The following is an 11630-nucleotide window of genomic DNA, read 5'->3' on the forward strand; positions in this document are numbered from 1 at the left end:
GGGATGGGAGAGACTAAACCTAACATAAAATTCCTTTTTGAAAAAAGTAATTCAGCTTCACGAACAGCTGTATCTCAAAGAATAACGCATATATTACACTAAAATCAAGATGATTTTATTATGTCTTAGTAGGTCTGATTAATCACATAGACCATCTGCTTACTATACATCAAGAAAGAATCTAGAATTCGATGTTATTTAGTATGTTTATTAAACTATTATTTCAAATAAAAAACAACGTAAGAAAAAAAGAATCTAGAATCCAGTTTCAAATCAAGTTTACAATCCTTGTTTAATGGGTTTTTGTTAGCAAGGCAATTATGGTAACAAAATACTGCAGTAATGATTAAACTGTGGCTTGTCTATATATGATCAATCAAATCTACAAAACTTAGGTAGGTTACCAAGGCTACTCAAAAATCTTGGTAGCACTGTGTCTGTAGAATTATAGAATAAACCATCTATCATTCTTTCCATATGCCTGATCTCCATCCCCATTCAGAATTCATGTCAACTGAATAATCCAATTTAAAGGTTTCCTTTCAACAACATGAAGTGCAACCAAAGCATGTATCAGAACCTTAACAGAAATACATCAAAATGCAATGCTAAAACTACTAGAAAACACACATATGCATGAATTTAAAATGAAAATCTCAATATCCAATAGTTATAGATTTTATCATCATCATCTTCATCCTCATCATCATTTTCAGGGCCACATCCAGCAGTATTCAGAGCTTACTCCTGATTCTGAGCTCAAATATCATCCTGGCAAATTTCTGGGGACCATATGCAGTGGAGGGTATCGTACCTGGGTCTGTCCAGTGCAAAGCAAATGTTCTCCAACCCCAACAAAGATAGAATTTAAAGAAGAGGTTAAATGAATTACTAACATCGAAAAACACTAATAGCAATCCTTATTAGTTATATTACTTGCATGTTGCGAAATATTTTCATTTTGTAATCAAATTTAAATTCCCATTAACATTTTAAAAACCTCGTATATTGAAGCAGCAGACAGATAGATGGGGAAGGTCCCCCTGTGGCAATGAAATCCTGGGAAGTAAAAACCAACATCCTCAATACTGTCAAAACCCACCTTGTGGACACTGGAATTAGGCCTGATAAGACCTCTAAGGCTAGACCCTCCTCCAAGGGAAGCTCCAGCAGGACCAAAGGCCAGGAAAAAATCTGAAAGAAGACCATCAACTTTCCCATCATTGTGTGATTGTAACTCAAACATGAACGCTTTTAACTATATCTCACAGTAAATCAATAAAATTGAAAAAAATCATTAACTATTCCCAACCCTGCCCCCTTGACAACTCCCTAGCAACGGATGCTTACCTAGGTAGAAAGCCCCGCATGGGGCAGCTTGAGAGAAACCCTATAAAAGCCAATTTGAAGACAGGAAGTGTGCATATGTTTCCCTACCCATGTGCTCATTGTGTCCAAGTTCACTGCCTGGCACATGCGATGCCTGTGCTTATGTGTGACCCAGATCTGCCCTTGAGATACACTTTCATACTTTTGTATCTAATGCTTGTGAACCAGGCTCCCTCTCCACTCTGGAAAGCCCACGTTCTCATTCTCTCTCTCTCTGACTCTGTCTTTGTCTATCTCTCTCTGTATTTATCTCTGTCTCTGTCTCTCTCCAAGTAAAACCAGTTATACTTAACTACTCATTTTCTCCTGAAATTCCTTTCTGAAAGACAAGTGCCCAAAAGGCCTAGGTGAAATCGAGGACCAACTTTCCTTTCCTGCGAGGAAGAAGGCTCACAGACCTAGATATCCCCCACAGTTCCAGGTGGCAGAAGTGGATAGCAAGGAAATGGCACAATCTTTCCTGAGGCTGCTGCCTCTCTCCTTTCATAAGTTATCTGGGGGCCCCACCAGCATCAATATACTTATTTACGAATAACAACATGGAAAGATTTTTGTAGGGAGATAGGAAGTTCCCAAGCAATATTCAAAGGGGTCCAGTGGCCATTTAGCCAACCTCACCAGGTAATTGAAAGCTCAGTGCAGTGATTCCTGTGGCCCATTGGTGTTAGTCAATTTAGGGCCCCATGATGTGAAATTTTAATTTCAAGGTTCAGTTTGTTGAAATTTTAGTTTATTCTTTGAAAATTATTAATATCTATAAATTACAGAGTGGGGTTGGAGCGATAGCACAGCGGTAGGGCGTTTGCCTTGCTCGCAGCCAACATGGCTGACCCGAGTTTGATTCCTTCGCCCCTCTCGGAGAGCCCGGCAAGCTACCGAGAGTATCTTGCCCAAACGGCAGAGCCAGGCAAGCTCCCCGTTACGTGTTCGATATGCCAAACACAGTAACAACAAAGTCTCCAATGGAGACGTTACTGGGCCCGCTCGAGCAAATCAACGATCAATGGGAGGGCCTTTACCTTACCTTACCTTATAAATTACAGAGTAATCTAATTGTAATTAGTGAGATTAGTATACTTATTTCTCACTGTACATCATCCATAGGAGACAAACAATGAAATATCACATATTTCAGTAATCTGATTGGACAATTGCTTTCTATCAGTAAGAAGTCCTTATGTGAGATTTTGATGATGGATTTTAAAATCTATACATTATTATATTTCCCCACACACCTAAGGTGTTTCATCATACATCTATTATATTTTACCATACACTATATATCTTGGTTAAGATTCTGTAGTGGTTAAGGGCACAGATGTTTACTTCATCTGGGTTCATTTTCCAGATCTTTGATGTATCAATATTCTTTCACACAAATTTTATGTAATATTTCTTTTATGAAATATTCTGTTGAGCAAAATAATTGCCTACTTCCTTTTAAGCTCCCTCCAAAATAAAAGGAGGGCAATAAGGCTATTCACAAGACATAGATGTTTCCTGATGGTTAAATGAATCAATATGTGGAGTTTAAACTAAATTAGTTCTATTTGTTAAAATTAAAAGTGATTGCAATTAACCAATCACTTTATAGTTCATTGGAAACCTGGATATAAAGCTATTTTCACACAACAGGACCAAACTTTTAAAAGTTCAATTATTTATATTTCTTTTATATGAAAGGAATTCTTAAATCAAGAAATGAAAGAGGAATATACTAAATATACTACAATGCTAACTTAAAATTAATAAAGAGCTTGGTTACATAATAAATGTGAAATACTCTAACCACAATGTCATGGCAAACAATGTTGGAATAGGTTAATGTGTCTAGAGGTATCACTTCAAAGCATATGTATAAATATCTCTTTATGAATCTTTCCAAAGTGACTTCAATATTGACCAAAAGAATATAAAAATAGACTTTCAGCCTCATGAAGATTTTGCTTCATTTGTGACAATTAAATGTTTGTCTAAAATTTCTCATCCCTTATATGCTACAAAGGTAATTTCAGTCAGCTATTGTTATATCCAGTGATCTTCACGAAAGTAAATAGATTTGTGAGAATTCAGATTTGAATTAAGGAATTTCAAAAATGTGCGCACAGCCAGATGATAAGTGCAATTACTTTTCTCATCAATTTTGTAGAAATAGGACCTGGTTTTAGTGATTGTGACCCCAAATTAAATGATTTTTTATTCTAGAATTTACAAATGGAATTAACCATTATAACCAACATCACCAAGTCTTAACAGGAAAACTAGCATGAGGACAAAACAAGGGCCGATAACCACAGAAAGATATCAATGTAATTCTTAAAACAATTTTCTATAAAGTATTCATAAAGATAAATTGCTTGACAAAATATGATAATTTAGAGAGAAAAGAAAACAGGGGCTGGAGCAATAGTATAATGAGCACAACATTTGCCTTTATGTGGCCAGCCTGGGTTAGATTCCTGGCATTCCATATGATCCCTTTAGCAACCCCAGGAGTAATTACTGAGTACAGAGCCAGGCGCAAACCCTGAGTATCCCAGAATGTGCCTCCTTCACATCTTGTCAAAATAAAATTAAATTAAATTAAAAAGAAAGAAAGAAAGAAAGAAAGAAAGAAAGAAAGAAAGCTGTTTTAAGACACATTATAAATATCGCCTTAGAGAAAACCATAGTGGATCAATCAGAATAAGTGCCTTTTCAATGGGTTCTGTTACTGATCTATCAAAGTTAATCTTCTATGTGCTTATGTTAAAAAAGCTATTGCCCTGTCAGTTTATCCACAGCTGAGCTTGGAAGGAAAGCATCCACACAACCAAAGGGCCAATGCAAAGTTGTCAACTGTTGTCTGAGTCTTTTCTTACTACTAGTGTCCAGTGTACCATGAACATAGGGTATATTATACATATATATCCTTATAATAATTTCATAATTGCTATTGTTCTCAATTAAAGGGAATTCTTAATGAATTTCATCCAGTTCTCATCAACTTGCTGAACCTTAATAAAGATTCTAATGAGAAAAATCCATACTATGAGAAACAAGCTAACATGTGGGTGTTTTTAGAGTTCATTCTCTTACTCCAGGTACATATTGGTAAACAGAATTGAAGAATAGTCATGATAATTTAAAAATAATAGTAAGAACATTGGTGAAAACTGTAGAGTTTGGTAGCACCAAGGACCCATCTTTTGACAGAATCCTTAGTCATGAAGCAAATACAGTAGAAGGCAGCTCTGTAAAAGCTAAAAATTAGTCAGTAGTTTACAGAAACCAGTTAATCAAGATAAGAAATCCTAAAAATACTGGGAAAGATTTGTAGCATTTTTAAATAATCCTTTTACCATTTCTCACTAAGACAACCTTGAAGAGAAAAGTCTACTTATCCTGATAACCTGTAATTACTATGGGTCTCATTCCCCTGAGCCTGAATGTGTCATCAATATCACAGCTTTGAGAACGTTGAGGAAGGAGAGGCTGATAAAGTCTCAAGGCTGAACTAGACTGCCAAGACAAAGAAAGACAAAAATGATTGTCTGTACTTTCAATGCATGTATGCTAGCATAGGATGCATCCATCCATGACCTTATGGTACAAGAGTGAAACATCAAGTGTGACATCATTGGTCTGACCGAGACAAGAAGGCATCAATCACATCACGCGGTTTTTGACACTGGAGAAGAATTTTTCCTTGGAGCATGCGATAAAAGAGGCATCGGAGGCGTCTGTGTTCTTGTCAACATGAACTTGGCCATCAGCATTGATTCATTCGAATGCCTAACGACCCAAATTGGACATTTACACTTTAATGGATGTGGCTCACTGCAGGCAGTTTCTATCTTTGTTGTCTATGCACCAACATCCAATTATGGTGAAGGAGAAATTGAGAAGTTCTACATGGAGCTGGAAAAGTTCTATAAAGAAGATCACACCTTCTACAAAATTATCTTGGTAATTTTAATGCCAAGATAGGACGGAGAAGATCAGCTGAAGAACTCCACATTGGGACCCATGGCCTAAATAGAACGAACAGAGTGAGAGACTGAGTTCATCATGTCGACCAAGAACATCCATGGTAACTCACAGTTCCAAAAGGCCGAATCTAAATGGTGGACATGGGAGTCTTCCAGTGGACGGTTCCATAACGAAAAAGACCACATCATATTCAATGGATGGTTTTGCCTGACCAATGTCACTGTTGTCTCAAAATTCCAAATGGGATCAGACCACCATCTCCTTTGTGCAAAATTCTACTTCACAGAGCAGGGAGAAAAGGCTGCAAAGTTTAAGAAGAGAACTCCCAGAATTACCACCAACTGGGAGCTCTTTGGCACTATTGCTGCAACATGGGAAGGTGCCATTGTGGACAACAATGACAAGGAATACGATCGACTGGTTCAGCACCACCATGGTTGTGTGAGGAACGCCAAGAGTGAGAAAGCCACAAAAAAAAAGCCTGTCTTCGAAAACTCTTGAGCTTATTCGCCAACATGGCTTGGCACATGCCTCAGGCAACTGCAAGTGAATATCCGAGCTCACAAAGAGTCTATCTCTGTTTTCACTTGCTCGGCCAGGGGCGTGACATCTTTGAAGATACCATTAGCTTCAATATCATGGAGAGTTTTGCCAACTTTGTCTTCAATAAACATTTTGGATTCTGGTCTGATGTTGAGGTCATAAATCCATTTCAATCTTGCTTTTGTGCATAGTGTTAGGCAGAGATCTGAGCCCACTTTTTTGCATGTAGCCATCCAGTTTTGCCAGCACAGTTTATTAAAGAGGCTTTCCCTGCTCCATTTCACTTTTCTTGACCCCTTATTAAAGATTAGATGATTATATGTTTGGAAGGAAATGTCAGTATATTCAACTCTGTTCATTGGTCTGCAGCTCTGCCTTTGTTCCAGTACCATGCTGTTTTAATTATTACTGCCTTGTAGTAGAGTTTGAAGTTAGGGAGGTTGATTCCTCCCATTTTCTTTTTCCCAAGAATTGCTTTAGCTATTCGTGGGGGCTTATTGTTCCATATAAATTTCAGGAGTGTTTGCTCCATTTCTTTGAAGAATGTCATGGGTATCCTTATAGGGATTGCATTGAATGTGTACAGTGCTTTGGGAATTATTGCCATTTTGATAATGTTGATTCTCCCCATCCATGAACAGGAGATATTTTTCCATTTCCTCGTGCCCTCTTTTATTTGCTGAAGTAGCGTTTTGTAGTTTTTCTTTGTACAGGTCCTTTACTTCCTTAGTTAAGCTGATTCCTAGGTACTTGATTTTCTGGGGCACAATTATGAATGGGATGGTTTTCTTCATGTCACTTTCTTCGCTTTCACTATTTGTGTATAGGAAAGCCATGGATTTTTGGGTATTGATTTTATAGCCTGCCACTTTACTATACAAGCCGATTGTTTCTAGGAGTTTCTTGGTAGAGGTTTTAGGGTTCTCTAAGTATAGTATCATATCATCTGCGAATAGTGAGAGCTTAATTTCTTCTTTCCCTATCTGATGCCCTTAATATCTTTTTCTTGCCTAATCGCTATTGTAAGTACTTCCAGTACTATATTGAACAGCCTTGGAGAGATTGGGCATCCCTGTCTCGTCTCTGACCTTACGGGGAATGGTCTCAGTTTGGGAAAAGCATTTGTATTGCCCGCCTGTCCTTTGCCAACTACAAGGCCAAGATGAATGCCCTCTGATGTCTTCATTGAATCTATCACATCTTCAAGAATGGCAATGGAGAAGATTATTCATGACTTCTACTCAGATCTCTTTAATGGCCACGTCTACTTGCCCACATACCAAATTCCATAGGATGAATATATCGTTCCCAAAGTTCTCCATTCTGAAATCTAGCATGCCATCTCATTGGTAAAGAAAGAGCACCTGGCCCAGAAAAGGTCAAACCTGAACACCTGAAGGACCTACCATAGGTACTCATCAATACACTGGCTCAGCTCTTAACACACTACCTGTCTGAATGCAAGGTTCCATCCCAATGGAAAACCAGCAGGACTGTACAACTGCACAAGAAGGGAGACAACCACGACATTGGCAACTATCGCCCCATCTGCCTATTGTCTGTCATCTACAAGCTGTTCACTCGAGTCATCCTGAATAGGATTGGCAGAACACTAGATGAAGGACAACCATGCGAGCAAGCTGGGTTCCTAAAAGGATTCAGCACCATCGACCACATCCACACGATAACCAAGCTCATTGAGGTTTCTTGGGAGTACAATATGCCACTCTGTCTAACATTCATTGATTTAAAGAAGGCCTTTGATTCTGTTGAGACTGAAGTGGTGATCGAAGCCCTAGTCAATCAGGGCATTCAAACTCAGGATCCCCCGTGAGCTGTATTATGATTCACTACCAGGATCTCACAATTCTACAAAGAATTAATCATCCATGTCAAGAGAGGGTTTCAGCAGGGTGATAACATTTCACAGAAACTCTTTAGTGCCACCCTCTAGAACATCATGTGACGACTAGAATGGGAAGGAATGGGAGTGAAAATAGATTTTTGGCAACTAAACCACGTTTGCTTTGCTGATGACATAGTTCTATTAACACCAAACATCAGTCAAGCAGCACAAATGCTAACCGACTTCGACCGTGAGTGTGGCAAGGTCGGATTAGAGCTGAATCTCACAAAGACAATGTTCTTGAGAAGCAGTCTTGTTCCTGATGTTCCATACACTCTCAACGGAACGACAATGTCCGAATGCAACAGTTATGTATACCTAGGTGGAGAAGTTAACATGACGAATGACCTGGCACCTGAGTTGTGCAGGAAGAAGAGAGAAGCTTGGAATGCCTTTAAGAGCATCAAAGAAATAACTAAGAGGACAAAGATCCTCAAGCTCCGAACATATCACTTTGATTCCATTATTCTTCCTGCATTAACATACTCCTTAGAGACCTGAACCCTAGGAAAACACGATGAGAACGCTATTCTGTTCTCTCAAAGAGGAATCGAAACAGCTATGCTTGGAGTATCACCCTTCATTCAAATGAGAGATAGAATCCGGAGTTCCAACCTCCATCAATGCTCAAGAATTAGGGACACTGTCTCGTTTGCCAAGGCATCGAAAATCAGATGGGCTGGACACATAATGAGATTTAGAGATGACCGCTGGACTAAAGCCATTACTGACTGGATTCCACGGGACGTCAAAGGATCACACGGACACCCATCTACAAGATGGTCAGACTTCTTCATCAAGACCCTGAAAGATCACTTTGACGCTCTTCATGTTCGTAGAACGAACAGATACCATTGGGCTACACTAGAATGCAACAGGTGCTACACTTCTTTGTAGAATTGTGAGATCCTGGCATGCTGGTGCCCGCTCGAGCAAATCGATGAGTAACGGGATATCAAGTGATCAAGACAAAAATATCACCAGAGGTTTTCATAGGCTGCTTAAAAGGCAGGTTAAAAGACAGAAAAAGAATAAGCAAAATTCAAAGCAAATTAATTGAAATGATGGCGTCTGAGGAGCAGAAAGGAAAAAAAATGAAAAGAATAAACATGTGTCTTGTGGGATTCCACTAAGTATAATAAAACATGTAAATGGAATTCCCAAGGAAAGGAAAGAGAGAAAGGTGAGGGAAAATATATTCCCTGTAGCGTGCTTTGCTCTTTTGAGATAAATTTGTAGAAGCTTTTAAAGTATTTATATTTATGGTTTGGTAAATTTTCAAAATCATGACATTATTTATACTTATGATTCAATATATAAGCACTTATTAGTTCACAAGTAGTGTTAGCTATACATTTAAGTTTTATATAAATACTTTGAGTTAAGTTTATTTTAAAATGAGTCTGTCAAGAGGAAAACAATCAGTAGTCAGGATTAAGTATTATGCAAACAAATCATGGAAGAGGAGATACATAAACTTCTAGGCAAAGTACAGAAATGCATTTGAATGCCATTTTTTCTCACTAATTAATGTCAGCTTTTAAATACATACTTTAGGGTAAAAAGGAAGCATTTTCTCCTTTCTAAGAGATACAATGTTTTTAGTCCTAGATCCAAAAATCAAACATAGTGGCTATTAATTTGACTTCAAATTTAATTTCTTAAAAATTTAATAAAAGTAACAAATCACAAGATGAATGTATTCAATTACTTATTTGGAGTAAAAACTCTGCTTTGAATAGACATTAAATCTGGGAATAAGCGTTTAGAACAAAATTATAGCAGGTAAGATGCTTGTCTTGCATGTGACTATTACCAGTTTGATCCCTGGTACCCCATATGGTTTCCTGAACCCTGCGAGGCATGATCTCTGAGCAGAGTCAGGGGTAAGTCATGAATACCATTGGGTGAGTCCAAAACAAAACCATAAAAACAAACAACAACAACAGATGTTTGGACTCGTGGTATAGTTTCAGAAATCTGAAATTTCAACATTCAAATTCATTAAAATTCTTGATTATGAAACTAGAAACATGTCACTTCTAATGAAACGGCCACCTAAATTATATAAATAAAATTTTAGATGTGTTTATTTCAATAATTGAAAAATTAAATCTAGCTGATCATCTCATCAAGTTTCTGATTTTCTGTTTGAAAAACTTGTTTTTCACTAGACCCCAGTGAGTACTATTTAGTGACCTATCCAAATTATCACAAATATTACAAATATGCTTTTGAAAATAACCAAATAATCCATATTAGGAATGAAAAGAGGGACATTATTGCTGATCTAAAGGATATCAAAGGGAAATTAAATAAATATTTTGAGCAACTTTATGCCACAAATTCAATTGCTAAATGGAAATGGACCAATTCTTCCCAAGTCATAAGCTACCAAAATTCACACAGAAAGTTTTTCTGGCTTGATGCTTAAGGGGTCATCTTGGCAGTGATCAGGAAACCATATGCAGTGTTGGGGCACAACTTCCCCCATTTCCTTAACCTTGGGTCTCAGATGAAGGTTCAAAGGCAGCTTTGACTTCTTTAGGTAGACAAAGAGCACCGAGGAAAAAGGATAGTTCATCAAGTCCTTAATTTGGCTGTAAGACAAGGCATATACTATGGATATTATAGAAAACACATTTATTTCCACTCAGGTCTTTTTATTCAGTCTCAAAAGTCTCAGAAACTTTAGCAATATAGAAGTATCTTGACATTTTCTTCTGAATACATAAGTGTCATCTGTCACCAGAGGAATCTAGTGATTTCAAAAGTAAGTACTGCAAAGCAGACTGAAGAACTGCTCTCAAGAACAGATCTCAGTGAAAACAAGTAAAGATCAAGTGTTTCTAACTGAAATGGAATTCACTTGTAAAAGTTCAAGAAGATAAACAAAGGTGTGTTGACTAGGACTATATGAAGATGATTTTGATGTAAAAAATATATAACATTATAGGTAACTGTGTTCTTCGTAGAGTTTGAAGAAAATTTGAGATAAAAATCATCTGACATAAATTCAAAAAATATGAATAATCTTGAGAGGAATATTTTAAATGCAGAAGTGATAATTTGTGCCTTTTTAATAAAATCAAACAACCCCCTACATTGTATCCATGTTTATTTGTTATTTGAGTGAATAACTGTAGCACTTCAATTTATTTACAGAATATGTATAATACTACTGTAGAATATGCATAAGGCTATGATTATCCAGTTGAAAACTATAGAATAATATAATCAATCCATTATAACAAATTCATAAAGTATATTTATATTGCTTTATGTAATATATAATGTAATATATTATAACATTGTAAAAAAAATGGATCTCATTCCCCTGACCCTGAATACAGCAGAGTCAAGAAGAATGAGGAAGGAGAGGCTGATAAAATCTCAAGACGAACTAGGCTGCCAAAACGAAGAAATACAAAAATTATTGTCTGTGCTTTCAATGCATGTACGCTGGCATCTGTTGCATCCATCGAGGATCTGATAATAAAGCGTGAAAGATCAAGTACAACATCATTGGTCTGACCAAAACAAGAAGGCATCAATCACATCACGCCATTTTTGATACTGGAGAAGAACTGTTCCTTGGAACAAGTGACAAAAGATGCGTCGGTGGTGTCAGTATCCTTGTCAACACGAACTTAGCCACGAGCATTGATTCATTCAAATACCTAACAACCCGAATCAGATGATTACACTTGAATAGATGTGGCTCACTGCCGGCAGTTTCTATCTTTGTTGTCTATGCACCAACATCCAATTATGGTGAAGGAGAAATTGAGAAGTTCTACATGGAGCTGGAAAAGTTCTA

The sequence above is a fragment of the Sorex fumeus genome, unplaced genomic scaffold, assembly GCF_029834395.1.
Source record: "Sorex fumeus unplaced genomic scaffold, SorFum_2.1 ptg000033l, whole genome shotgun sequence".
Taxonomy (NCBI): domain Eukaryota; kingdom Metazoa; phylum Chordata; class Mammalia; order Eulipotyphla; family Soricidae; genus Sorex; species Sorex fumeus.